Genomic DNA, 10,612 nt, shown 5'->3' on the forward strand with positions numbered 1-10,612 from the left:
GCTGCACCTGAAGCAGGAGCTTCTAGAGGTGAGGCAGAGGGGAGTCGGGCAGAAGCTGCAGAACCTCCTGTTAAACTGTTCCTCAAGGCCCAGGCTGCCATTGAGCTCGACACATACCTCGGAGAGGCCCCAAGCCCTCGTGAAGACAGTCCTCTGAAGTACTGGGGTGTCAACAAAATCAGGTTCCCCACTTTGGCTAAAATAGCCTGTAAATAGCTCTCAGCCCCATGTAGCAGTGTGGACAGTGAAAGGCTTTTTAGCTCAGTGTCACACATTATAGATGAAAACAGAAACAGTCTGACTGCTGATGATGCAGAAAAGCTACTTTTCTTAAAAAACCCTGCCACTCACTGTTTCTCTCCATTTAGTGAGTCATCTTAGACTTGATGTTAATACCTACCTCAGTTGCACTGACTGCCACAGTTCTATGTCAGTGGATGTTGTTAGTTTATTCACATATTGTGCACTAAATGGCAAAGATGTTTATTAATGCCCCTTGTGTTGTCCAAAGCGGCAGAGTTTAAAATAAACTGAAAAATACTTGAGTTGCACTGTCACTGTTTACATTTTTTTATAATTATTTATTCTGTAATATGTTGCATACAACATGCTTTTATTTTAAATAAATGTTCTTAATTCCAAACCAGTCCCTTGTTTGTTTGTTGTTAAATTATAGGACTAAAGCTGTTACCTGTAAATTTAAATCATGTTTTTATTAAGTACTCGGTATCGGCGAGTACTGAAATGCAAGTACTCGTACTCGTTTCCAAAAAAGTGGTATCGGTGCATCCCTAATCTGAGGTAAACATTTTGCTTTTCATTTGACCCCTGACCTGTCTGCTGTAATGCAGGAGGCAGGTTTATGACCTATACTGCAGCCAGACACCACAGGAAGCCTTCCTCCATGTTTTCTTTACAGTAATTGATTCAGCCAGTTTAAGTCTCCTTTGTTTTTGTGCATTAGATCACTGTGTGGGTTGTGTTGAGTGCTTATGTATTTGTAAGTAGCCATTATGACTTGACTAGTGGTGTTTATCTCTTTTAAGGGTCTAGTATCATCAGTTAATTAGTTTTTACACTTTGCAGGCACTTTGCTGTAAATACAACAACACTGCTGAAAACTCTAATTTAAATAATTACTACTGATGCACCTATCAAATAAACTAACATTTGCATAAGTGTTGAAATGCTGGACTCTTCCTCTCCTAAATCTGTGGCAGAGAAAAAATGCTGCAGGAGTGTTTTTTTGTTGTTGTTTTTTTACATGATATGTAAGAAAAATAAGAAAAAGAAAGAAACCCTGTGATTTTAATGTGAATGCATTACTGACATCTTATGCAAACACACATTGTGCACACCACTTTATCCCCTATTACAACTGCAGCTTTTATTAGTGCATGTTCACGGGACTTCTGATTCTATAGGGTCTTGACAAAAGTCTCTGCAATCAATTGATTACAATCAAGTGATTCAATTGAAACATGGAAATCAGCATTTCACCATTTTATACTATACATACATGTTTTGCTTTCAAGACTGGACAGGAGTGGCATGTGGGCGGCATTGTAGAGTGTGTTGACAGGAGGAAAACTTACACGCTCAGTAAATCACCCCCGTCACTACCTAAACCTCAAAGTCTCTAAACAGGAAGTGCATCTGCATGAAAGCTTCTGTTTTATATGCAGACAGATGACCTTTTGATGTAAAACCTTTCTCTGTATCTAGAGAAACACTTTAACTATATATTCAACTATATAGTTTAACATTTGGTCCGTAACTATCATTTAAAAACAATAAAAAGGTTTAAAAGAATATACATAGGCGGCTATAAAGACTGCAGGTCAAACATCGTGCAGATACAGAAGGACCTCCTGGGGTCCAAAATGTCGCACTATTACAGAGCAATGCTTACAATAGTCTTGCATGGTTAGCCAGTTAGACAGATGCAAATGTTAAAGTGCTAAAACAGACATGTAAATAAAATACAACATCATGTTAGCAGCTTATTGGTATTAATGTCTCTTAAAGCTCTCCATGACCTAGCTGCATCTTAACTCTCTGAGCTGCCACAGTCTTATAAACCCACCCGCTGTCTCAGGTCAGCTGATCAGCTGTTCCTGAATGTTCCCAGGACTGAGCGTAAACTTAGAGGACATCGTGCTTTTGCTGCAGCATCTCTGAAACTGTGACACGATCTGCCTTTAGAGATTAGACAGGCTTCTTCTCTGCCTGTTCTTAAATCACTCCTGAAAACTCATCTCTTCACCCTGACCTTTGACACCTTGTAAGATGTTGGTTTTTAGTTTGAGTTTTTTAGTTTATTTTTGCTGTTTTATCTTGTTTTGAAATATAGGGCTGTTTACATTTTTTATGTATTATGTGTTTTATTTTTTTACTGTTATGTTTTATTCTATTGTTCTTAACTCATTTACTGTACAGCACTTTGGTTTTGTCCTGGGTTTTTTAAAGTGCTTTCTCAATAAAGATGGATTGGATTGGACTGGAAGATAAACACTTTAGTTTGCAGTACTGTGGTGAGTTCACAGTAAAGCACTGTGTTGGACTGGCGCACAGTGATTGTGGCGTTCATGGTCAGTGTTAGGTTACCTCAAGTACAGTGGATTCATTTGCATTTAAGCTGATGATGCTTCGATTAAGTCATCAAATTTCACCTTTATATCAGCTCTATAAGCCAATTCTCAGGATACTGTTAGTGTAGGAAATGGAAAGACAACCAAGATATCTGTGAAACGTCTGCTTACATCTTGAATTCAGCTCCGGCGTATGTGGTAAGTTGTTAATGAAATCAAATCAAATCACTTTTTATTGTCACATCACATGTGCAGGCACACTGGCACAGCACATGCGAGTGAAATTCTTGTGTGCGAGCCCCACAAGCAACAGAGATGTGCAAACACAACAACACAAACGAGCAAAATACAAGAATGGCCAACCTGAAACTAATAAATATATGTACAATATATAATAGTGTATGCATTTCTGGATGTGTATACTAAATATTTTCCTACGTGTGTGTGTTAATAATAATAATAATAATAATAATAATAAAATATATAAAATATACAGAGTTGAATATGTGCAAAACAAGTGGCATTTATATACAGTGTGGAGTGACTTTAATTGATTCTTTCTTCAGATGTGGCTATACACTCTACTGAGAATAAGCATACTGTCATGATATGAGTGGATCTTCAAAATAGACATCGAAATAGGTCATGGAGAAAATAAGTAGAAAAAGTAAAGATCTTATTAGGAATAATACTGTTTGGATAATTATAACCATCATAATCAACCAAATCATCTCAACATGTATTTGCTCAAAAATGTATTTATTACCACAAACATGTATTTAATTATCAACAAAAGGAAAATCAACAGTTTCTAGAACTCCAACAGGGGCAGGACTTGGAGGTACTGGGATTTCAGGAGGCAGCAGAATGGTACACTGGTCAGTGTCATTATTATTGACCTGTGATGGTGGATGGCCTTGGAGGGAACTGAGAGGTAACTCAGACCTCTTGTCTTCAGGACACGTAAAGCAAACATACTCCTTCTCAGCAGCTGGAGACTTAGAGACATCCCAACTCATCAGCCTCATGCGTTTGGGCATCAAATGTTCCTCTTCATCATTAACAGAAAAAGCAGTAGAATACCTGCGCTTTCTGCAGAGACCTACCTCTGCAGTGGGTGGAGGTCTCGGAGGCAGAGGAACATCAGTAGGACACATGAAAAATGTCACTTCATCATCCAGGGATGCATGATCATTTTTCAAATCTGGATTAATGATCTTGTCAGTGTACTTTGCATGGAAGCTGGCATCAGCAGGTGGAGGATTTGAAGAAACTGGAACATCAGAACTCATCAGCCTCATGCGTTTGGGCATCAAATGTTCCTCTTCATCATTAACAGAAAAAGCAGTAGAATATCTGCGCTTTCTGCAGAGACCTACCTCTGCAGTGGGTGGAGGTCTCGGAGGCAGAGGAACATCAGTAGGACACATGAAAAACGTCACGTCATCATCCAGGGATGAACGATCGTTTTTCAAATCTGGATGCATGATCTTGTCTGTGTCCTTCGAATGAAAGCTGGCATCAGCAGGTGTTGGACTTAGGAGCTCACATGCAGGTGCGCTGATAGGTCGGAACATGAAAGCGGGAACTTCATTGTCCAGAGCACAACGGTCTGCACTGGATGAGCGTGGGAGCTTCTCCTTTGCCTGTGGAGGAGGCAGACTTTGACTTTGTGTTGCAGAGGAACATTTAAGTCATCTGACGTTTTGCTCTGTTACATATTATTATTGTTGTTGTTGGATTTTTCTTTAAAAATTCACACGATTTAATGTTTAGAAACAGACACAGTGAAGGGTAACTTACCACAGCTCGAGCCATTTTAGGCGTCTGTCAAGGCAAAGACGCACGATTTGGTTTCTCTGTGTAAGATTACAGGACAGTTGTCAGTTTCAGTTTCAAGTCAGTTGGATAAATTCATATCAAACTTCTCAAACTGTATCATTAAAGCATTGTTTAGGTGGACAAATATGAAAGATATGAAGATAAAAACAGTAACAGCTGGCAATCAAGGGAAAACAACCTTACGAAAAAGGTCTTAATCATTGTTGTTTTAAAGTAAATCTTTCAGTCCTTACTTCAGTGATTGTTTGAAGTCTCTGTGCTTGTTGTCAGTCGCAGATTTGTGTAAAATATTTGCAGTTTGTGAATAAAGTTTGCAGGAGCTCCAAAGTTTGTCTGTTCAATACCAAAGTAATGAGGAGACTGAGTGCAGGTTTGGAATCCTCAGTGACAGAAGAATGCAGCAATGTTTGAATTTGAATTTGTTATTGTTTTATTAACAACAACTACCAGGATCATACCATAGCAACACAGTGATGCCCAATCAAATGTCAGGTACAAGGGATAGCCCACATACACATCCAACAGCACAGTAAAGCAATGGGCACCAATGCCACCAGTCAGGCCTTAAAAATACCTGAGTTATATAACAGCACACTGACAGTGTCTCATCCAAAAATATAAAATGTATAAATACAGTTAATATCATTTTCATTTACATTTTATTTAATTCTCTTCATATACGGCCAAACAGATGTCTCAAGTCGTCACTGTTACAACATAGATAAACATGAACATGAAATCCATTATTTAATTCTCTTCCATTCACTCCAGTTCAATTCAATAGCTATATAGATGGATAGACAGATACTGTATTATATACTATATTGATTCCAAATGGAGAATTAATGTGTTATATCACCAGGATAATGAATTCAAGTAGTACAATCTCCAATAAACAGACAACACAGTTCAAGTTCAAAGTGCAATATGTGCAGGATCCAGGCTTTATATTGTAAGATGCAAAATGTTTATATATACATAATATTGTTGAAAAACTAAAGAAAGTTAAAAATCAAAATAAGTTTATTGTCACTGTGGCTGATGTGATTGCAATATGAACCCGGAAGCAGACAAGGGAGAGATGGAACTGAATCTTAACAAAAAAACAAACCATTTATTAGGTTGAAAAACACGAACACAAAACAAGGCCCAGCAAACAGGGGCGGAAACTAAAACGAAAACCTATCCTGGGAATAACTCGGTATGACTATGACAACTATGACAAGAAAAACATGAACATGAATCCGAGGAGGTGCATGCGAGAAACTCTGATGAAAAAACATGAACATGAACATGGACCTAAACAGAATCAGGAGATAACCTGAAACCCGGAATAACGTGAACGGAGGAAAACGCACCAACACTGCCCAGAGGAAGACAGCGGACTTAAATACACAGAAGAGAAAGGAGGGAAGTGGAAACACAGCTGACACAAATGAACCTGACACCACAGGGGAAGCAAAATGAAACACACTGAACATGGAAACACAACCCTTTCATAATAAAAGACGAAACAAGGAGAGACGTGTGATGGGCTGAGTTGCCAAATGGCTGGTAGGCTTTTAGCTAGGCTTTAGCTTCAGCCAAGTGGAAGCTAAATTGGCTAGTCATTCATATGTAAATTAGGTTGTTACCTGAGAATTCTGGAGGGGAGTGGGGGTGTGTGAATGATTGCTGATTTCTAACTGCCAACTGCCTCTTTGTTTGTCTGGGGGGGGGAGCTGCTAAAAGCGGTGAACTTCCTTTTGTGTTCGTCTTGATGCATTCTCAATCATCCAGGAAATTAAATCTCCAAAAGTCACCAACTTGGAGTGGTTAGTTTCCTGAGCCACAAGGAAACTTGTGTTTCAGTTTGCCATCTTAGGGAGAAGGAGGATCATCATAGTTTTGGTGGTTGTATGAACTTAGAATGCATAAACTAATAATTTGTTTTAATTAAAAAACTTTCCCTCTGTCATTTCCTGAGTGTTTCAAAATAAAAGTCCTCTCTTTCATGTTTTGAATGTGAGGCTGTTCCTGTGATGCCTTCAAATCTGTTTCAGTCTGCAGATTTTTACATTTCAGACCCAAAGTGACTCAAACATTTACTTAAAAGAGGTTTTTGTTCGTCTGGGTTTTCCTGCTCAGCAGCTCTAAACAGGCAAAAGCAGAAACACACAAACAGAAAGAAACAGGAAAATATGTGTTTCTGTGAACAATGCAGCAGCAAAATGAAAGACCAGGATTTATTTTTAATGATTGACCAGTGTTGGGTAAGTTACTTTAAATTAGTAACTTAGTTACATTACTAGTTACTTCTATCAAAAGTAACTCAGTTACTTCAAGTTACTCGTTACTTTCAAAGTAACTAGTTACTAGGGAAAGTAACTTTGGTTTTACTCAGAATTCTCTTGTTAATGTGTTGCTTCCATAACTTTGCCAGTCTTCTAGCTTGCTTACCTGCCACAAGTGCACTGTGCCACCTACCAATAGAAAGGAAAAGATAATGTGCATATTTCCACGAGAGAAATCCCACGCCTGGACCGCCGTTGACCGCCACCATGATTCTAGCCTACGTCACAGCATCATGTGCGCTTTTTACATCCAACACAAAAACTGCAGTCGTGGTGCTTTCGATTGTACTCAGAACTCGGAAATTCTGCCTTCTGAATAGGAAGATGTAGGTAACACCAGACTGCAGATGAGCTGCATACAGGGCTGGACTGGGACAAAAAAATCAGCCTGTGCATTTTGACTAGAGACCGGCTCACCATTATAGCAAAAATCCTAAAGCCTTTGAATGAAAACAAACGCTGCTGTGACAGTGATGCTCACAGTCTTGATGGTATATATGTATCAATCTATCAATCGTTTGTTGTAAGATTCAGATAATGATTTTTTAAAAGCGAGACATTTTAAATGAGAATAAGATAGAAAAGTATTTCCTTGTGCCCCCTCTCCCTGTTAATGCCCTACCTGGCCCCCCTGGCAAAACTTTGCTAGACCCGCCCCTGCACAGTTACCAGCTGTCAGCTACCTAAAAAAGGATCCTGGTGTTATTTGTCTCTCAGAAACAGTTCATAACTTCCCTTCAACTCATTCATGTCACCTAAAAGGTAAACCTGTTTCTCCATCACAGCTCTGATGATTCAGTAAGGACATCTCCTGGTTTCATCTTCATGTTTCCCTCTCACCACATAACCAAACCGACATCATGACCAGCAGCTTTTTTGCAGCTGTGGCTCCAGCAAACATCAGCTGATACTAGAAATTAATATGAAATAAATTCTAACAACAGCTGATCAAGCTTAAACGTGCTGCTGTTGTTTAACGTGAACTCCGCTGGTTTCCTCTTTCTGATGCAAAGTGGGAGATAAACAAACAAGAGAGACGATCAGCTGATCATTGATCAGTTTTCATGATTGAAGTAGAAACGGGAGAGGGAGGGGGAGAGAATGAGAGAAGAAGAGGCAGCTGTGCAGCAAAGACACAGAATAAATCCAGCTTTGTGCCTTTTTCATTGTAGCTGAATTACGGGACAAACTGTTCCTTTTCACCTCAATAAGAAACGCGTAATATTTTCTCTGAATACCAGATGAGACGGTTGGCAACTCTAATAACTTATGAACAAAATAAAGTTCAACATCATTAACTTCATAGCACCCACCCAGCTGTATAGAAACTCTGTCATGCTAGCTAGTATGCAGTACGGAAAAAGTCAGAATAACAAAAATAAACTCCACCTAAACTTGGTTTATATCTGACCCAGAGAGACTGCAGGTCATAACTTCTTACCTGAAGTTCAGTTCACACTTGGACCGGCGGCCGCCTCGGGTCTCTTTTCCTTCTGCGTCCCCCTTTCCCTCCTCCACCTGCTGGCCTCCACCACTTGCTAATGTTACTGAATCTGTGGAAGCTCCGCGATAGCCACCACACGAAGTAACGAGTAACGAGCCTATCTAAATCCCAGTAACGACTAACGCGTTCCTGATTTTAGCATAATAACTAGTTACCGTGCTCGTTACCACAATAATAACGTAGTTACTGTAACACGTTACTTAATAACGCGTTAGTCCCAACACTGTGATTGACAAAAACATTAAATGATCATGTTTATTTTCACATAAATGTTCCATCGGTCCTTCTTTTAGAATAAGTTTAGAAATGAAAAATACTAATAACACACCAGGAAAAAGCCAACAGCACGAGTCCTGAAAGGCTTAAAGATAAAATAAACGCACAAAGAATGAAACAAAAAGGCACAAAACCTCAAAACAAGAGTGAATTAAATCTGAGCGACACACAAAGATGCTAAAAGCCCCAAACATGAACCTGTGAGGTCATTAATACCTGTGTGTGTGCATGTTTACATGTCTTTGTGGGGACCAAAATGCCCGTCCCCACAAGTTTGAAGACATTTTTGAGACTCAGAATGTGGTTTTAGTGTCAGGGACAGTCAGGTCAGGGTTAGGCATTCAGTCTTAATGGTTAGAGTAAAAGGCTGAGGAGAGCATGATGTCAAATAGATGTCCCCACAAGGATATGAAAACACAACCGTGTGTGTGTGTTACTGTGAATTTGTGAAACAAGTGAAGATTTCAGAATCAGTGAGAAATGTTTCACTTCCTGTTGGTGAAGAAGAGCAGACTCCTCTTCAGCCACAGAAATGAAGAAGCTTTTATTTTGTCAGCCTGACAAACACGAGCTGAGCCACGAGCAGAGGCGACCCTGCAGAGGTGAAGGTCACAGTCAGAATCAGCGCCAGAGAACCGCACAAGGACGGCCTCATTGGTCACGGCTGAGTTCATTATGTGATGGTAACAAGCTGATTATTACAGAACAGGAAACACACGTCTGCTCATCAAACACCAGCTGCTGCTGCTTTTATCAGTCTGACAACAAAACCTCACAAGAAAGAAGTTTTTGTGAGTTTGCAGCGTTCCTCTAAACTGAAAACTAAAACAGACTGAAAATGGGGACACGCACCCACACTCGAGAGTCAGGCAGCTTAAATGTGTTTGTCTTCATCTGTAGTTACGTTTCATTGGCTGGAAATGTGCTAACTGGAATCATTCATGAGTCCAGATGAACAAAAACAAGTGTTTACTGCTCCACGCTGCACGAATCTGAATCAAAATCACTCAGACGCGCCCACGTAGGCATTCCACTAAAACCATGTGACCACCTTCACCTTTAAACCTGTCGTGAATATAATTTTAGACTCTTCACTTTATTTTGAAAGAACAGATTTGCAGGAAGTGCGGCTGCTGCAGAAACTCTTCACTTTTCACTGGCTTTAATCTTGAAGGTTTCTCCAGATGTGGAACATTCATGCTAAACATTCAACATCTGACGACCGTCTCCGTGTAAAACACTGACAAACTCAAACTTTATACGGTAACTGACAGATTTATTCCTCCATTTTCAGGCATTTCACAATGAACTTGGATTAGTTTGATGATTTTATTCACGTTGGTGAATAAAACCAGCCAAGAGGCTGATTCCTGCAGAGGAGGAGGCAGAGTGGAGGAATCTGCAGGTTCTGTCTCTAACACACAACCAGAGCTTCAATCATAACGTGCACATAATAAAACCATGATAATAATAATGGATTGGATTTATATAGCGCTTTTCAATGCCACTATTCAGTCACTCTCACATTCACACACTGGTGGAGGCAAGCTACAGTTGTAGCCACAGCTGCCCTGGGGCAGACTGACAGAAGCGAGGCTGCCATATCGCGCCATCGGCCCCTCTGGCCAACACCAGTAGGCGGTAGGGTAAAGCGTCTTGCCCAAGGACACAACGACCAGGACAGAGAGCCCAGGGATCGAACCGGCAACCTTCCAGTTACAGATACGCTTCCCAACCCCCTGAGCCACGGTCGCCTCCCCCTGATCGACTCTTTTAGCCTGTTTCCTCTGGATCGAACAGGATCTAACAAACCCCAGCTTCTGCTGGGACACTGGTCAGCATGGGAGGAAAAAGATGGCTGCCGTGTTGCCGTTTCCTGTCTTACACCAGCGTTATACTTCCTGTATCTGTGGGTCTGAGTTTTTAATCAGAGGATGAACTTAAAGCTTTCAGTCTGCTCTACAACCCACCACCTATCCACACGTCTGCTAAGTGGACTGGAAATCAGTAAAACTTCTACCAGACTTTAGTAAATATTGCATTAAGATGAGCAGACAGATTTTAAT

This window comes from Diplotaxodon limnothrissa, linkage group LG23 (genome assembly GCF_057381915.1).
Source record: "Diplotaxodon limnothrissa isolate DT_005_m linkage group LG23, D_limnothrissa_male_GT1.1, whole genome shotgun sequence".
In the NCBI taxonomy this organism is placed as follows: domain Eukaryota; kingdom Metazoa; phylum Chordata; class Actinopteri; order Cichliformes; family Cichlidae; genus Diplotaxodon; species Diplotaxodon limnothrissa.